Source organism: Malania oleifera, chromosome 1 (assembly GCF_029873635.1).
Source record: "Malania oleifera isolate guangnan ecotype guangnan chromosome 1, ASM2987363v1, whole genome shotgun sequence".
NCBI classification, from domain to species: domain Eukaryota; kingdom Viridiplantae; phylum Streptophyta; class Magnoliopsida; order Santalales; family Ximeniaceae; genus Malania; species Malania oleifera.
The window spans coordinates 100997944-101018213 of record NC_080417.1 but is presented as its reverse complement, the minus strand read 5'-3'; the positions used below and the strand labels follow the sequence as shown (position 1 = coordinate 101018213).

At 38.3% G+C, this 20270-nt stretch overlaps 1 pseudogene; it reads left to right on the top strand.

Annotated features, from left to right (window-relative positions):
• Positions 1 to 11412: 11412 nt before the first annotated feature.
• On the top strand, positions 11413 to 13087 carry LOC131158384 (uncharacterized; annotated as a pseudogene).
• Positions 13088 to 20270: the final 7183 nt, after the last annotated feature.

The following is a 20270-nucleotide window of genomic DNA, read 5'->3' as shown; positions in this document are numbered from 1 at the left end:
ATGAACTCAACACAACTTGTAATGAACTCAAGTGAGTGATAATTCCTTGATTGAATGAATTACTTGCAAGAGAATGAAATTACAGAGATGAACTGAATTTAATACTGCAATGCATACAAGGAAATGGAAATAAGAAAGAACAAGTTGGCTGGTTTGAGAGAACCACTCTCCAGAAATAGAAAAACAAATTGATTCCCAATTTTCTACTCCCCTGTATTCCCGCTGACCCCTAGCTTTATACACAACAAACTCTAACTAACTATACTGGAATACCCCATGCGCTTTACTGCAGTTGGCCCCTTAACACTTAAGAAACTAATGAGCCGTTAAGGGAGTTTGGCCCAGCACCCAGTCCAGCTGCCATGTGATCCACGCCTCAGCCCACGACGACTCGGCTGCGAAGAGCTGACTTGCGAGTGGCCGACCTCAGCTCTGAACCCTCGGTCCGAGCTCCCCTACGCCTAGCCGTTTCGTTTGAGCCCCTCAAGCCCTCTGCTCGAGCTCCCCTGTAATGAACCGCCTCGTCCGAGCCCTTCAACCTGCTCGGCATCTTCAATCTGATGGTCAGCTCGGAACCCTTCTGTTCGAGCTCCCCTGTAACAAACAGCCTCGTCCAAGCCTTTCAACCTGCTCGGCATCTTCAATTTGACGATCAGCTCGGAACCCTTCTATTCGAGCTCCCCTATAGTGAGCCACCTCATCCGAGCCCTTCGATCTACTCGGATTCCCCTTTGGTCGGTATCTCCGACCTTATTCATGACAATACCTTCCCCTTCAGAGCACCTTGCCCACAAGGTGAGGGAATTTCTCCTTCATCATGTGGTACCACTCCCATGTCGCCTCCTCCTTCTCTTGTCCCTCCCACTGAACTAGTATCTCCTTTGCTAGAAGGTTCCCCTTTTTTTTCATATGCCGTTCTAAGATCTCTTCCGGCTCTGGGCTGAGGCTTCCATGGGAATCTGTGGGGGGAAGTCGTGGGTTTACCAGAGTAGATGCCCCAAGATGTGGCTTGAGCTGAGATACATGAATCTGGGTTTCCTGTGGGAGCTCCAGTCGGTATGCTATTGCTCCAATTTTTTGTACCACCCGAAAGGGTCCGTAGAATTGTGGTGAAAATTTCAAGCTCCGCCGAACTGCTACGATTGTTTGTCGGTAAGGTTGGAGTCGAAGGTACACCCAGTTGCTCATTGAAAATTTTTGTTCCCTTCTCTTTAGGTCAGCATACTTTTTCATTCGCTGCTGCGCTTGTTGCAAATTATGTTTAAGGAGATCTAGGGTGACCTCCCTATCCCTAATGTACTCATCTACCATTGCCACCTTGGTGGTCCCCAGGATATATCCAATGAGGGATGGTGGTGGTACACCATACACAACCTGGAAGGGGGTAGTTTTCGCCGAGTTGTGGTAAGATGTATTGTACCAATATTCAGCCAATGGTAAGTGCTTCACCCAATTTTTTGGCGTATCTCCCACAAAACACCTAAGGTATCCTTCCAAGCACTTGTTCACCACCTCTGTTTGGCCGTCCGTCTATGGATGGTAAGCCGTACTGAATTTTAGTTGGACTCCTTGTAGACTAAAGAGTTCCTTCCAGACTTTACTTAAAAATGTGGTTCCCCTGTCGGAGATAATTGATCTTGGCATGCCATGTAACTTGAAAATGTTCTGAATGAAACTCTGTGCTACTTGACTTGCCGTGTATGGATGACTTAGGGGTAGGAAATGAGCATACTTAGAGAGACGGTCTACCACTACTAAAATGACATCTTTCCCATGTGAAGGGGGTAAACCTTCTATGAAATCCATGCTGAGATCTATCCACACCTCTCCTGGGATGGGAAGTGGTTGTAGTAAGCCTGTCGGGTAAGTATTTTCTCCTTTCATTTGTTGACAAATGGGGCATTCCTTGATGAACTGCTTAACTTCTCTCTTTGTGCCACGCCAATAGAATTCTCTTCTGGCTCTCTGGATTGTTTTTTCATATCCCTGATGCCCTGCTATTGCATTTCCATGAACTGTTTGTAATACTTGTTGCTTGATCTGTTCGTTTCGGCCTATAAACAACTTACCTTTGTAAAATAATAACCCATCCCTCAGAGTGAACCCTTCTGCTGGTGTGCCCGAATGAATTTGTTGCCGGATATTTTGTATTTCAGCATCATCGGCATATGAGGCTTTTAAATCTTCAATTCAACCAAGAGTGGGGAAAGAAATAACCATTATACTTGCCTCATTGTTTGTTGCGTGATCGTCTATTGGGTTAAGGGTGTCACCTTCTGAATCTTTTCATGGACAAAGCATCTGCTACTCGATTTTCTTGTCCCCTTTGTTACTGTACTATAAAATCATATCCCAGTAGTTTAGTGATCTACTTCTATTGCACAGGAGTACCCATTCTTTGTTCCAACATGAATTTTAAACTCTGTTGATCTGTTTTGACAATGAATGACAACCCTAAGATATATGGTCTCCACTTCTTAACTGCTGTCACTAAAGCTACCAATTCTTTCTCATAGGTTGACATGAGAAGGGTTCTGCCCTTTAGGGCTTGACTAAAGTATGCTATGGGCTGCCCTTGTTGTATGAGTACTGCCCCAATCCCCTTGCCTGATGCATCACATTCAATTGTGAATTTCTTTGTGAAGTCTAGTAGGGCTAGAACAGGGGGAGTAGACATGGCCTCTTTTAACTCCCTAAAAGCCTTCTCAGCTTCCTCGTTCCAGTGGAACCCGTTTTTTTAAGCAAACTGGTTAGGGGTGCGGCTATGGCTCCATACCCCTTAATGAATCTCCTGTAATACCCGGTAAGACCTAGGAACCCTCTTAGAGCCTTGAGAGTCTTAGGTGAAGGCTAGTTAATCATAGCTTGTAATTTGTAGGGATCTGCTCTCACCCCCCTCCCCGATACCAAATGTCCTAGATACTCCACCTCTCGACAACCAAATTTGCATTTACTTCTTTTGGCAAACAGTTGTTGATCGAGTAGAATTTGTAGGGTTATTCTTAGGTGGTTGAGATGTTCTTCCATAGATTTGCTGTACACCAGAATATCATCAAAGAAACCCAGAATGAATTTTCTAAGATGTGGTCGGAATACCTCATTCATCAAACCTTGGAATGTTGATGGTGCATTGGTCAGTCCAAAGGGCATTACGAGAAACTCGTAGTGTCCTTCGTGTGTCCGGAAAGCGGTCTTAGGGATGTACTCAGCCCTTACCCTTATCTGATGGTACCTGGATCTCAGGTCTAGCTTTGAGAAGACCTCAGCCCCATGTAGCTCATCCAGTAGCTCTTTAATCACATGCATAGGGAATTTATCCTTAATGGTAACCTGGGTCAGAGCACAATAGTCCACACACATTCTTCGGGTGCCATCAGCCTTTCTTACCAAAAAAACAGGAGAGGAGTAAGGACTATGGCTCGGTCGTATGGTTCCTAACTCCAATAGCTCCCGAACAATCCTTTCTATCTCCTCATTTTGAAAATAAGGGTATCTGTAGGGTCTTACACTAATGGGAGAAATTCCTTCCTTAAGGGTGATCCCATGGTCACATGACCTAATGGGCGGTAATCCCCTAGGCTCTGCAAAGACTTGCTGAAATTCATCCAATAGGGAGGTTAGAGGCTGGGAGATGCTGTCCATTGCCTCTTCTTTTATCCCTTCCAATGGTTGTAGTAGGATTCCCTTTCTCTCCAAGTGAGAGAGTTTTCCCTCCACTTCTTCTTCCACTAACCCCTGGGAAGTGAGTCCTTTCAAACAAACAGTTTGGCCATTATGGTGGAACTTCATAGTAAGTTCTACAAAATTCCACATGATTTCGCCCAGCGTACTGAGCCACTGAATTCCTAATACAATATCACAACCCCCTAAAACCAGGGAGTACATATCAGCTTCAAATCTAGTCCTTTGCACCACAAAGCTTACTGCTGGGCATCTTCCCTCACACCAGATCTCTTCTCCATTAGCTACTTTCACCTTCACCTTCTCCCCACTATCCAAGGTCAGCTTAAGTCTCCTGACCAGAGCTGGATCAATAAAATTGTGAGTGCTTCCTGTATCTACCAGTATCACAAAGGATTGTCCCCTAAAACAACCAACCACTCTCATTGTTTTAGAGCGAGGGGATCCCGTCAGGGCGTGTAGGGTAATTTCCACTTTGTCCTCTCCAGGTTGTTGCTCCACCCCTGCCTCTTCCGAACAATCATGCCCTACGAACTCAGGGGGTTCCTCCTCCTCATTAAAACAATTGAGCTCATTTCCTTCCAACAAGAAAAGTTTAACAGCCCCACATTTATGCCCTGGATGCCATTTGGCATCACAATTAAAACATAACCCCTTGCTTTTCTTTTCTCTTATATGCTCTGGGGAGTATTTGTGGACTTGGGTGTTGGGTTTGGCTGCTGGTTTGGTCACAGCCAGGTGATGAGATGGGGTAGAGTGCTTGGGTATGATCTACTTCTTAGTTGCTAGGAGGTTTTCTTCTTGTATCCGGGCCTTGTCATAAGCCATGTGAACATTGATCGGGTTCAAAAGTTTCACTGCCAACCTGATCTCCTCCTTTAATCCCCCCATGAAAAAACTGAGCCGATGGCCTTCATCAAGGTCTCTGACTCTATTGGACAATTCCTCGAACTGTTCCTTGAATAAGGTTACAGTAGAGGTTTGTTTTAGGTTCGATAATTGCTCCAATGGGTTGTCATAAGGAGCGACTCCAAATCGGGTATGCAAGGCTCTTTCGAATGTCTCCCAGCTTGTTAATAGACCAGATCTCTCCAGGTCTTGAAACCAGATTAGGGCCTTGTCCTCCATGTGGAAGGAGGCCAACAGAACCCTTTGATGGGGTGGAGTTTCATGAAACAGGAAAAAATGATTGACCCTATAGAGCCAACCTGCTGGGTCCGAACCATTGAATTTAGGATAATCAACTCTCACTGTTTTAGTTTGAATACCTGCTCTGTGTTGCTCCCCATTGAAGCTCTCACGGTGTTGGTATCCAAAGTCGTGGCTCGATGTCTCTCCTGGCCCTTCTTGGTCGAGTTTCTGCTTGCCGAGATTCTTCACAGCATCGGAGAGAGCTCCCAACGTTGAGTCACGGTGTTAAGTAGCTCCTGCTGTTCGGCTTGCGTGATTTACTGCTCTTCTTGTGATCTCCTCAGGGCAGCGATGGACTCCAACATTTGGTTCGTGCGAGTTCCCTCTCCCATGGTGGTAGGAGCTTGGCTCTGATACCAATTGTAATGAACCCACTTGAAATAGAATGAACTCAACACAACTTGTAATGAACTCAAGTGAGTGATAATTCCTTGATTGAATGAATTACTTGCAAGAGAATGAAATTACAGAGATGAACTGAATTTAATACTGCAATGCATACAAGGAAATGGAAATAAGAAAGAACAAGTTGGCTGGTTTGAGAGAACCACTCTCCAAAAACAGAAAAACAAATTGATTCCCAATTTTCTACTCCCCTGTATTCCCACTGACCCCTAGCTTTATACATAACAAACTCTAACTAACTATACTGGAATACCCCATGCGCTCTACTGCAGTTGACCCCTTAACACTTAAGAAACTAATGAGCCATTGAGGGAGTTCAGCCCAGCACCCAGCCTAGCTGCCATGTGATCCACGCCTCGGCCCACGACGACTCGGCTGCGAAGAGCTGACTTACGAGTGGCCGACCTCAGCTCCGAACCCTCGGTCCGAGCTCCCCTATGCCCAGCCGTTTCATCCGAGCCCCTCAAACCCTTTGCTCGAGCTCCCCTGTAATGAACCGCCTTGTCCGAGCCCTTCAACCTGCTCGGCATCTTCAATCTGATGGTTAGCTCGGAACCCTTCTATTCGAGCTCCCCTGTAACGAACCGCCTCGTCCAAGCCCTTCAACCTGCTCGGCATCTTCAATCTGACGATCAGCTCAGAATCCTTCTATTCGAGCTCCCCTGTAGTGAACCACCTCATCCGAACCCTTCGATCTACTCGGATTCCCCTTTGGTCGGTATCTCCGACCTTATTCATGACATAGTTCGTCAGGAGCTTACCCTTCGAACCAGCAGTAGAAGCTTCATGAGTTGGTCTTCCACACTACGAACCAATAGGAGCCCTTCACGAGCTCGTTAGGAGCTTCGTGAGTTCGTCATCGACATTTCAAACCATAAGGAGTTCTTCGCAAGCTCGTCTTCAAGCCTTTGTGAGTTAATCTGCTTCATCTTATTCGAAGTTTGAACTCGTAAGTCTTCTTCTTCTTCTGCAGCTCTGCTTCTCCTGCTTCTTTATTATTGCATATTAGGACATTACATATTTCTACAGAATTTTTTGCTTCTACGCAAACAAGAAGGTAGGGCAATGAAAATTAATTTTTGTGAAAGGAAAAAAGAAAAAAGAAATACTTATGTATTTTGTTATTGTTGTGTGTTTAACTTTCCATTGTGGTATTCCTGTGCAATTGCTTGCAGCTAGTAGCTTACAACCCTTGAGCAAAAGATAGAGAAGCCTTTGACTTGTGCTTGGATGTCCCAATTAATAAAGTAATTATTATGACTTTTAGTTCAAATGTTGAAGCTTCATGTCAACTTTGTTTTGATTTGGTGTTTGTTGGTGGTCGGCTTTTGAGTTCAACCTAGTTGTCATGTGATTTTATTTACCCCTGGGTGTACTTGATGGCAAGAAATAATGTGGGGGCTTTTGTTGAATTCTCTCTAGTCAATTTGATTATAAAGTGAAAAAATAAGGAATCATCTATAGTTTAGATCTTGAAATTATTTATGTATTTTAAAAAAAATTACAAAAATTGAAATTGAAGTCTTGAAATTCTTGTTTCCACCAAAACCATGCAAGACATTGGATCATCTGCCTCAAGTCCACCATTGGGCTTGGGTGTCAATAGTTTTGCCCTATTGCCCATCATTTGTTAGTAGTTTTGCCCCTGCTTCGGCACTTTAGACTTCGTGATCAAACCAAGACACTCATTTTCTATTTCATTTTAAAGTTCTTTTTGGGGTTACCTATTGACTGCTACTGTTCAATGTAATTTATTTATGATTAAAAAAGTTTTTGTTAAAGTCATTTTACCTGCCATTATTGGTTACCCTTTATATTAATCTGTGACTTATTTTATTGTGTGGAAATTTGTTTCTTTGAAAAATTCTGCTTTAGTGAATTCATATATTATGATCTGATTTTTATTTTTATTTTAATTATTTTGATGCTTCAAGAGATTGTGTTCTCTTCTTTAAATATCTCTATTTGAATGATTCCTTACATAATTGCATTCTCATTTAGTGCACTACACAAGGAACTATGCTTCATGGTATGAAATTGAATCTATTTTATTGTTATTTCTTCCTATTTGGTTAATGTGTCCTTATTTTTGTAAAATAATGTGTAAAATCCATATTCATTGAGTTAAATGCTTTGTTGTTATTGGTGTAGTTAAAATTTCTTAGCTACCTAAATTTGGAAAAAATAAGATTCTTTCATTTTTTATTCTCCCACTTCTATGATCTTTTTTCTCCTTTTTTCTTTCTTACCAAACACCCATTTGTGAAATTATTTACAACTATCACTCACACAATCAATTAAAATTTTTTTTTAAAACAACTTTAGTTAGTTGCTTCTAGCTTGTAAATTTGAATTAGGAGTTGTTAATTAGTATAAACGATTGAATGATTAATATAGTTACTAGAAAAGATAATATACAAACTAATCGCAAGTTGTCATATACAATTTAAATTATTATGACATAAAATAAATTATTAATAAAATTATATTTGAGAATGACAGATTATCAGCCCATCCGCTATGAATTATCTGACTCAAAACTGCCTAATCCGCCATATAAATGAGTCGAATATGGATTATGATTTTTTCACTCGATAATTAGCCTTATCTGCCATGGATTATCTGACTTGATCCGCTTTGTCAGGTCTAAACACATCAATGCATTTAATCAAATCATAAGTGATTTAATGCATGTATATTAAAAAATTTATATAAATTTTAATTTAAAATATAAAATTCATACCCACAACTATTTCTATATTGTCACATTAATTTTTAATTTAACTTGCCGAATATTTCCAATTTCATTGAATTCAAGTACCAAAAATTTCCATATTGATGGTCCATGATTTCAATATTTTTTATATTTTTAGGTACTTGTCATAGTTGTATTCTTTATCATATAATTTTTCTTTAATTTTATTTTCTCTTAAAGTCTAAAAATTAATTCTAATATATTTCTTCACATTCAAGTAGTTGTATACATTTTGTCCTTTTAAGTTACGATCATTCAGTTTTACGGTTTGTTCAAATGTTCAAATCAAAATCTCCATGTCATTTTTATTACGTGTCATTTTATAATTAAAGATTGAATGTAAAATGAGGATCAAACTTTTTAGTTCCAATTCTTATATTTAATTTGTAAAAAATTCATTCTTTTTAATATTGTGTGTTGTACTTAGATTCTATTAAACTTTGGCAATATCAAGATATGATTTATGTCAGCATTTTAGCATGTAAGTATAACAACATATCATATAAGCATATTTGTGTCTGCTGAAAAATTTATATGTAGGAATCCACTCGAGTTTGTGTCCTTACATAGTCGGCTGGATAGTTCCATTTTTCAAAAACTTTTATTTTTAAGGCTTTGAACTTTTGTTGTTTGAAAAACTCAAATGTGACTTTTAAGATCATTTTCCAAGGTTTTCAAAAATAGGTCTCTAAGTCAATATTGCATCTTAAAGAGCTTCAAAAATACTTCCATAAGATATTTAAATATTGTTTGGACCTTGTGAGCAACCAGAAAAATTGAGACACCAGAAATTTACGTGGTTCGGTCAAGATCGACCTACGTCCACGGAACACACCACAATTCACTTAAACCACCGGGAAAGAAAATATAATTTTCTTAGGCCTCTCTTCTCTCTTCCTCACACTCTCGTCTTCCTTTCTTTTCACTGTATTTTCATCTCTCCATAACTCCTCTATTTATAGGTAGCGTGGAATCAATTACAATAAATTACAATGAATTAGATTTGAGAAATTTCATTCATCAAAATTAAATGGCCCGGATAACATTTCCAGCTTGCATCTCACACGTCTCCAGCTCAGCTCACGCGTCTCCTGGCTCCAACACTACAATCTCCCACTTGGAGACGGAGACGCCTCCTCAACTAGTATTATGAATAAATGATGTGCTCAAAATATGTCTTTAGGCATAAAGACCAACTGAAGTTGAACACACCTTCAGCTTCTCTGTAGTCACCACCTTAGTTAACATATCTGCCAGATTTTTATTATCTTGAATTTTTTCAAGTGTCAACACACCGTCCTCTATCATAAATCTGACGAAGTGATAACGCAATCCAATATGTTTAGTTCTGGAATGAAATGTGGAATTACTTGCCAGATGTATCGCACTCTGACTATCATTGTACAAAACATACCTCTCTTGCTTTAATCCAAGCTCCGTTAACAAATCCTGAAGCCAAATAATCTCTTTACTGACTTTTGTCACTGCTATATACTCAACTTATGTAGTGGATAGAACAACAATTTTCTGTATCTGTGACATCCAACTAACAGTTGTTGTGCCAACAGTGAATATATACCCGGTGGTGCTTCTGCGATGATCAATTTCACTTGCAAAATCAGCATCTACAAATCCTTGGATTTTCAAATCGCTTTTGTCGAAACATAAACACTTATCAATAGTGTCACGTAGATATCTCAAAATCCACTTTACTACTTCTTAGTGTGTCTTCCCTAGATTTGAGATATACCTGCTGATAGCTCCCACTGCTTGGCCAATATCTGGTCTGGTACCAACCATAGCATACATTAGACTTTCAATGGCTGAAACATATGGTACCTTAGCCATGAAGTCTTTTTCTTCATTTGTCTGGGGAGACTGATCCTTAGAGAGACGAAAATCTAAATGGTCCAGATAACATTTCCAATTTGCATCTCACGCGTCTCCAGCTCAGCTCACGTGTCTCCTGGCTCCAGCACAACAAATATGAAGTACTTGCATAAAGACGTCTAGGACTTTTGACATTCTAGGCGCTTAAGTTTTCATGCTTTTTTTTTTCTTTGGGCTCTCTTGCTTTACTTTTCTTTGACTCTTTTGCTTTACTTTTCTTTAACTCCATTGCTTTGCTTTTCTTTAGCTCCATCTTGTCTTCAGCTTTTAGCAAGTCCTCTTTATCATCTATGCTCTCATGATCTTCAAGTTCTATTATATAAGAACTTTAACATTTATGCTCTCATGATCTTTAAGCTTTATTAAATAAAATCTTTAACATTCATGCTCTTATGATTTTCAACCTTTATTAATTTATCTTTGAATTCATATCTTGACTCTTCAAGTTTCATTTGATCATCTTTCTTTGAAGTATAAACTTTCAATGACACTTGTTAGCACTCATCCTTGTATTCATATACTTGAATCCTGAAATATCATCACTCAACCAAATATGTTAAATTTCTCTTATTTGTTATCATCAAAATAAGATTTTAAACCTTGTAAGACCAATACTTATAAAAAAAACAATAATTAAAAGGTATTTAATTTTTTTTTAAAAATTATAATGAATTTTAAGGACATTTAGAATAGTTATGGATGGTTACCGAGGGGTAGTTTAGATACAAATTTGAAATTTAAATATATCTTATTTTTAAGAGGTTGAAATTTTTCCCTTTTTTTTTTTTTTTTACATCTACATCCTCAATTATCAATTTTTTTAAAAATAAAATATATTCATATAGGGATAAATTTGACATTTGTGAAAAATAACACAAAAAAAAAATTTTCTTTATAGAATTAGAGACAAAATAAATAAATTAATAAATAATATTTTAATAAATAATAAATAAATATTTTAAATAAAAAATTATTTTAGGGTAATTATGAGATATTTTTAATTTATTTTGAGTACCTATAGAGGTTTCAAATATTAATAAGTAGTTATAAGGACTTTCAAAAAATATTTATAGATAGTTGGGACATTTTTGGATATTAAAATTTAGACTAAGAAAGGAAAAATCCCTTTTTTAATATTAAATTTCTTTTAATTATTACTTCTTAATGTACAATAATAACTACAATTTTTTTCTAATAATGTTTTTAATAAATATTTTACAGCACATAAATATTATCTAATCTATGTATATATATATTAATTAATATTATAAAATCACATATCATCATTATGATCCGATTTTATATGATAATTTTTTTATTTATAAAATGCTGAAATCAAAGCTTCTAAAAACCTGGATGAGCGGATAATATATGTGATAATGGAGATTTCCATATTTTGACACAGACGTGGCTGCGACGCTAGGTCCAAAACGCTGCGTTTTTTGGCCCTTCAATTACGTCCTGGAGCAGAAACATAATTCTCCCAAAAATAAAAAAATTGAGTGTCAAGAGACGAATAGAGCCCTAGCACCCTGCGAGGCTGCGACTCTGCACGGCTGCGCGCTTCAGCTCGGACTTCTCAGGCATCCTTTGCACCGCCGGACCAGCGACAACCAGAGGTGTCACCGGGGCAGCGACATACCAGAGGGGCTGAGGTAGTGAGTCACCGGAGGAAGATTCTGCTTCTTCAGTTATTCGGCTCTGGTACTCCATAGCTGGTACAGTGCTCTGCCTGACTGCTTCCCTCCCTTTGTTTTTCTTTTTCTTTGTCCTGTTTTTAATGTTGATTGTTCTCTTATATGAATGTAGCAAATAAGAGTATAATTGTAGATGAAATTTATCTGTAGAATCTGCATGAATGATACCTATGTTTGCCATGATGTTTTTCCATTTGTTGACAAGTTCTCTGTAATTGCTGTCATGTTTTTTTCCTACTATTGTTTCCATGGTTCGTTGTTGATTCATGTGTTGTTTCTCAATAATAAAGTTGAATTCATGATATAAACTTTGATAGATTTTCTGAATTTCTGTTGTTCTTTTGGGGGATGCTGTCAGGGGTTTTCTACCATCAATCTTCACACCGGGTCATAACATTTGGCAATTCCCTTGGAATTCTCTTTAGTTTGACTCTTGCTTGGAATTTGAAGATGGCTCGCAATGAAGAGAAAGCGCAATCAATGCTCAATAGGTTCATAGCCATGAAGAATGAAGAGAAGAAGAAGCCCAAAGAGCACCGCCCCTTCCTTGCCTCTGAATGCCGCGACCTTGCCGAGGCTGACAAGTGGCCCTAACAGATCATGCGTGAGATTGGCCGCAAGGTTGCTGAGATTCAGAACGAAGGCCTTGGCGACCACCGCCTCCGCGACCTCCGTGAGAAGTTCCATTGGGAGCGCCGCATCGTTGAGCTTGGTGGCCCAAATTATACCAAACATGCACCCAAAATGACTGATCTCGAGGGTAACATTGTTGATGTCCCAAACCTAAGTGGCCGTGGACCAGGTTACCGGTATTTTGGTGCAGCTAAGAAGCTTCCGGGGGTGAGGGATTTGTTCGAGAAGCCGCCAGAACTCAGGAAGAGGAGGTCGAGGTATGATATATATAAGAGGATTGATAACAGTTATTTTGGGTATAGGGATGATGAGGATGGGGTGTTAGAGAAATTGGAGGTCACAGCGGAGGAGAAAATGAGGGCAGTAGCTGTTGAAGAGTGGAGGGTAGTGGAGGAGGTGAAGAGGGAGGCAAGAAAGGCTGTGAAGAGTGGTGGAGTTGTGAATGTGGCACGGGCTCCTACTGGGTTGTTGTTTGAGGAGGAGGAGGATGTGGTGGAGGAGGAAAGGAATGAGAAGGAGAAGGAGAAGGAGAGAGAGAGGAGAAGGAGAAGAGGGAGTTTGTGGTGCATGTGCCCTTGCCGGATGAGAAGGAAATAGAGAGGACGGTGGTTGAGAGGAAGAAGATGGAGCTGTTGAATAAGTATGCTAGTGAGTCTCTCGTGGAGGAGCAATTTGAAGCCAAAACCATGCTTAATATTCAAGAGTAGATGATATGACCCAATGCAAATGTATCCTGATTGTGGAATTGAGTAAAAGAAGCCTTCCTTTTATTATAACTTTTTGATCTTGACATGGTTCATGACTTGCAAGAAACAAGAGTGATGTTTTTTGAGCCTACTTCCTTTCAAAGAATGCGATTGAATAGTTTTTATGGTGCTCTTATTTCTTTTTTTCTAAATCCATTGTTTATACCTATAATTGGATTTTACTTTACAAATATATGGTATATTTTTATATAGGCCGAATGCATCAAATTCATTCAAGAAAAAGCGGAAGCATAAAAAATTTGTGCTGAATTCATTTATGTGCTCCCTTTTTTGCAATGTTCTTTCCTTAATTGAACATATGCTATATTTATATTTAGTTGTTATTTGTTTTGTTAATTGAAACTTGTTGTGCTCGCCAAATTGATTTGAAAAATGGGAAGAAAAGCTCAAGCAACCTTATTCCAACTTGCTTGTGGTAATGACATTCTCGAGAATCCTATTTGCAGGAATTGGATGGGCATCTTATGGAAATATTGTTTGGTTCTGTTATAGAATTCATAGAGATGTACACAAGATATGCATGTTTGTGTTTGTTTCAAGGTGGGAATTATCAGGCATCTCAATAATATTACCAAAATACTCACGACACTTGTGTGTAATGATATGTGAATATTCATATATCTTATTTGAAAATATTTTTAATTTAAAACTATAATGTTACGTTTTGGTATTAATTGTTATACTAAATAATATCATATGATATTGCAAATTTGTAAACCATTATGCTATCATATTTCCAATATGTAAACATGGCAAAAATGTAGAAACAGAGATAACTTTGAAAAATATAAGGAGACCAGAAAAGATGCAAAAAGGGCCGTTAGTGAAGCTAAATATAGATCATCTAATTAGGTACAAAAGAAGGGGAAAGAGATATATTTAAACTTGCTAAGACTAGAGAAAGGAAGAGCAAGGACTTAGGAAATGTAAAATGTATAAAAAGTGAGGATGATATTGTCCTGGTTAAGGACGATGATATTAAAGAAAGATGATGAAGTTACTTTAGCAAGTTGTTTAACGAAAACCAAATAGAAGACTTAAATTTAGAATTATCAAATGAGGAAAAGGCTAAAAATATAAGATTTATTTGCAAAATTAGAGTTAACGAAGTTAAATTGGCACTAAAAAAGATGAATAATGGGAAAGCTATAGGACCGGATAACATTCCAATTGAAGTTTGGAAATACTTGGGTGATAACGGAATTATATGGTTAACTAATTTATTTAATACGATTGTAAAATCTAAGAAAATTTCAGATGAATGGAGGAAAAACACTTTAATATCTATATACAAAAATAAAAGAGATATTCAAAATTGTAATAACTATCGTAAAATTAAACTTATGAGTCATACGATGAAACTATGGGAAAGGGTAGTTGAACAAAAATTAAGGTTAGAAATGAAGATTTCAGAAAATAAATTTGGTTTTATGCCTAGGAGATCTACCACAGAAGTTATTTATCTTTTAAGAAGATTAATGGAAAAGTTTAGGGAAAAGAAGAGAGACTTGCATATGATATTTATTGACCTTGAGAAAGCATATGATAGGATACCTAGGGAAGTTTTATGGTGGGTTTTAGAAAAAAAAAGATGTATGTTGTAGGTATACTGATGTCATTAAGGATATGCACGGTGGAGTAATGACTAGTGTAAGGACTATAGATGGAGAAACTAGAGAATTTCCAATTACCATAGGTGTACATCAAGGATCTGCCTTGAGTCCTTATCTTTTTGCTTTAGTGAGGAATCAATTGACTAAGAGTATTCAAAAGGAGGTTTCATGGTGTATGTTGTTTACAGATGATATTTTATTAATTGACGAAACTAGGGACGGGGTAGAGGCTGAGTTAGAATTATGGAGAGAAGTTTTGACATCTAGAGGCTTTAGGATAAGTAGAAATAAAACAGAATATATGAAATGTAATTTTAGTAATGATAGGAGGAATATTAGAGACAAAGTTAAAATTGATGAAGAAGAAATAAATAGAACTTGTAGATTTCGATACCTTGGATCTATTATGCAAGCTAAAGGAGAAATTGAAGATGATGTAATGCATAGAGTTAAAGCAGGTTGGGTAAAAGGGAGAAGTGCTTCAAGTGTGCTATGTGATCGTAGAATACCCTTAAAATTGAAAGGGAAGTTTTATAGGACAACTATAAGACCAACTATGTTATATGGATCAGAATGTTGGGCGGCGAAGAAACATAATCTCCAAAAAGTAAAAGTTGCCGAAATGAGAATGCTTAGATGGAAGAGTGGTATAACATTGAAAGATAAATTAAGGAATGAATATATTCGCGGTAAGTTAGGTATAACTCCTATAGAAGATAATATAAGGAAGGGACGACTTTGATGGTATGGACACTTGCAACGTAGGCCTTATAATGCACCTATGAGGACGAGTGACTTAGTTACTGTGAGGGGCAGTTGAAAGGGTAGGGGTAGACCTAAAATTACTTGGGGGGAGATAGTGAGTAAGAATTTAATATCCTTGAATCTGTTAAAAGAAATAGTCCATGATCTCATAAATTAGCGGAAAAGGATTCATATAGTTGACCCCACTTAGTGGGACTAAGGCTTGGTTTTGTTGTTGTTGTTGTTGTTGTATAATATTAGATTATTGTACTATTGGTGGTGGACTGAAGCAGGCTAAAGATAACCTTGACTAAGCCCGGATTACCTTGCTGAATTATCCTAATTTTGCTTTTGCCAACTTAGTTGTTTCTAAAGAATAGGCTTACATCAATTTGCTGAATGTTGAAGAAAACTTTCTAAAGCGAAAATCAAGGATCTCATGGTTTCATCTTGGATATAAGAATAAAAAATCTCCAACCGCCGCCCCCCCACCTTTCTGTTGGTGCAAAGAAAGCCAAAAGCCAGATGAGGTATCTCCTGCACTCTGAAGGTAAGAAAGTGGAGGAGTATGATGGTATTATGGAAATGCTTATTTCCATCTACAAAAATCTCTTGGGCCATATAACAGTTACACTATTCCTTGCAAACGGTAGTTTTAAAAGAGCTGTTCAATTGGTTTGACCAAGAGAAAAGGTGGCTTAGTCACTGAGGAGGAAATTAAAAGGTTTTTTCATTTCTTTTCTGTTGATTAAGCCCTGGTCTAGATAATTTTAGTGCCAAAAATTTGAAGGCATGTTGACACATTATTGAAGATGATCTTTGCAATGCAATTTTCTCCACCTACTCTGATTCTAAGCTTCTAAATTGGATCAATGCTACTATGCTAGTCTTTGTTCCTAACACCAAAAGCCCCTCAAATCCATCAGACTCCAGACCTATTGCTAGTTGCAAATTATTATATAAGTGCATTACTAGGTTTCTAGCTGAGCCAAAAATGGGATAATTCAAGTAGCACTTGCTGTGTCTTATGTAAAACCAGACCAGAATGTAGATTTTTTTTAATATAAATTCTCTGATGAGGTGCTTCAAAGAACTCTATTCTCTGTCAACATCTAAAGGACTTTTTCTTGTTTGGGACTCTGATGTCCATTGGATCTCCTCACTCAATAATTCTCAGTTTGTAGTTACCATAAAACTGGCGCGGCAACTTCTTCTACCACTTTTGGAGGGCAAGAAATGCTGCGATTCTCCACTCAATATTGATTGTGTCTCTGCTTACATTTTTCTAGATTTCAGAGGCAGAATTCATGGTTTGAGCAAGTTTAGATTGGGTTCTTGTTTTTGTTTCTTGTTGCTTTTAAGCTGTTGTTCTGTCTTGCTTAGGCTTAGTCCTATTTTCCCCATTCCTTTGTATTGTTTCCCCAATGCTAATATATTCTCTTACCTTCTTCCAAAAAATATTACATTAGTGTAACATAATGTTATATAACATAAATTCAGTCTTACGCAGAATTTCAGCGCCGCTCTCTTCTCTCTCTCTCTGTCTCCTACGGCCTCTCCCTCTTCTCTCTTCGATTTCGGCCCCGTTAGTCACCGGATCAACGATCTGAGGCCACCACGACGCTTCTGGCGGAGTTCTCTCCAAGTCTATCGGAGCGGATCGTCGGTGGAACAAAGTTGGGACTTATCCCAAATCCAGAGTAATGTCTTTTATTCGAAATTTGAGTTTCCAGCAGTTGTAAGAAATGTAATAGGATGTAAAAATAGTAATGTTTTGTTCTGGGATTTATGGTTTTCAGGATATTGAGTGGAGAACCCTACGGGTGCTGGACCCGTTATAGTAGGGGATTTTAGCAGAAAATAGGTAATGAAAATATGTTATGCTAGGTTATTTGAATATGTTTTCAGTATAAAATTATAAATGTTCCACCAGAGTATTGTTTATAGTAGAGATTTATACAGTTTATCAAATATGATTAATATGTTTTAAAATTACCGTGTGGCTTGAGAATATAGATATAGTACAGAAACATGCTTTACAATATTTTTCAGATATGTGTTTTATAGAATATACAGACAGTAAATATATTTTACAGCAATTACAAAAATACCATGATTATACAGTTTTACAGTACCATGACATACAGATTTACAGTTAATTACAGAAACACAGTTGATATAGGTACAATTTGCTACAACGTCATGGTTTATACAGTTATTACAGAATCATGGTAAAATAGATAGTTGTATATAGAGATGTATTATATAGTATCAGACCCTGTTGGACCATACAGTTTATAGAGCACGGTACCATAGCTACATACAGTTTATAGAGTGCAACCATCTATTCAGATAATACGTGGTATAAAGGTCGATTGTATAGAACCCACGAGTGGACAGACTCCCCATTAGATATGGGTTGAGGAGGGCTGCTCAGACTGTGGAGTATAATAATTTATTCCTGGTTGGCCAGCCAGGGTAAATCCCGCCTACGAGTCGCACAACCTTGTCATAAGGGGTTAAATCATGACACACAGTTATCCACAGGGAAGTTTACAGTTTTTACTATGTTTATACAGGTTTATAGAAATAGAATATATATATATATATTAGCAGTATTTTGAGTAGAAACCTAACGTATAGAAATGTTAAACAACAGGTAAAAGATGAAGACTTATATTACTAATATTGTACTTTACAGATTCAGTGATATATGACTATATAGTAATAGATTTTCATGGTATTGTAACTCATTCGCCACACACTAGCGATAGCATATTTCGTCTTATTGAGCGTTAGCTCATCCCAATTACTCTAACATTTTTTAGGTAATCCAGGTAAGCGAGCAGATTAGACTCACAGATAGAGGGGCCTCGGTATTGCCCTGACAGTAGTGTGAGTATTTTTGGGAGTATATTTGTATAGCCCTAGCCAGTTGAGGGTATTCTGGGAAAATAGACATATATGTATATTTTGAGAAACACTTTTGCACTCTGGTATTGTATATAACTACATATGGTTTTTTTTATTTGATTTATGCTTCTTGCTGCTTAAGTTGATGATTGAGTTTAATCCAGTATGGTATCTGAGCATTTTAAATGTTATAGTATAAAAAAAAAAAAAATTTCCCAAGTTAAATGGCAGGTCGTTACAATTACTTTTGGTATACATGAATTTATCTTTTACATGATTGCACTGGGTTACTTAATGTTTTTTGTGACTTTAAGCAGATGATTAAAACTTAGTTTGCTCGTACCATTAAAATCTTTCGGTCTGATAATGCCCTGGAATATACTTCTACCTCTTTCATTGAAGAACTTCAAGAGACCGACACCTTATCCCATCGATCCTGTCCATCCACCTCCCAACCAAATGGTCATGCCGAACGTAAGCATTGTCACATTCTTGACACTGTTCGCTCTCAACTCTTCTCTGCTTCCCTCCCCGAATCCTTTTGGGGTGAAGCTGCTTTTACCGCTGTTTACACTATTAATCGGGTTCCCACCCCTACTCTTTTATATAAATCTCCTTATGAGGCTCTCTATGGAAAGGTACCTGATTATTCTCTTCTTAAAGTTTTTGGTTGTGCTTGCTTTGTTTTGCTTCCACCTCATGAACATACAAAACTTAAACCTTGCTTTCGTCTCTATTGCTTTCTTGGTTATGACATTGAACACAAGGGTTATCGGTGCTATGACCCCATAGCCTAGCGTCTTCGCGTCTCTCGGCATGTTCAGTTTTGGGAACACAAAATGTTCACTAGTATCTCTCCATTTTCTTTCAATTGTCCCTCATACTCCCATATTTTCACTGATCCTGTCATCGATCCCTCTCCCACTTTCTTTTCTAATGCAGGTCATGCCAACTCATCAGGTGATCCCTCTGCGTCTGCCGCTCCTGCACCTGGACCGTCTGATGATCCTGCCGTCGCTTCCACTCCGCCCGAGTCCACTAATTTGGATGTCCGTCGTTTTAGTCGGGTAAGGGCACCTCCTACCTATCTTAGTGACTATCACTGTTTTTCTACTATTGACTCCCTTCACGAGCATTGCAGTTTTCGCGAAGCTTGTTCTGTTCCTGTTTGGCAGCAAGCTATGTCTGAAGAACTTGACGCACTTCACAAAACCCATACTTGGGACCTAGTTGACCTGCCTCCTGGTAAGACTGGAGTCGGGAATAAATGGGTGTATAAACGGAAAACAAACTTCGATGGTTCTGAAGTATGATATAAAGCTCATTTAGTGGCAAAAGGCTTTACTTAGGAATATGACATTGATTATGAGGAGACATTTGCCCCTGTTGCTCGTATTACCTCTGTTTGCTCCCTTTTGGTTGTTGCCTCTGCTCGGTGATGGCCTTTATTTCAGATGGATGTCAAGAATGCCTTCTTACATGGTGATTTGGCTGAGAAGGTATATATGCAGCCCCCTCCTGGGTATCGTCATTCTCTTGGTTAGGTTTGTCATCTCCACTGTGCTTTATATGGGCTTAAGCAAGCTCCTCGTGCTTGGTTTGCTAAGTTTAGCTCCACTGTTGCCCAACTTGGGTTTGCTTTTAGCTCCTATGACTCAGCCCTTTTTACCCGTCACACTGCTACTGGCATCATTCTTCTCCTACTTTATGTTGACGATATGATCATTATTGGTGATGATACTTCTGGTATTCATGAGCTTAAGCAATTTATGTGTTAGCAGTTTGAGATGAAAGACCTCAGTTCTCTTCGCTACTTCCTTGTCCTAGAAGTGTCCCCTACTTGATCCAAGACAAATATGCCTCTGATCTTCTCACACATGCTGGCCTCACTGATTGTAAGATAACTGATAGTCCACTAGAGCCCAACATCAAAATTCGTCCTGCTGATGGGGAGCTCCTTCCCGATGCCACTTGTTACCGA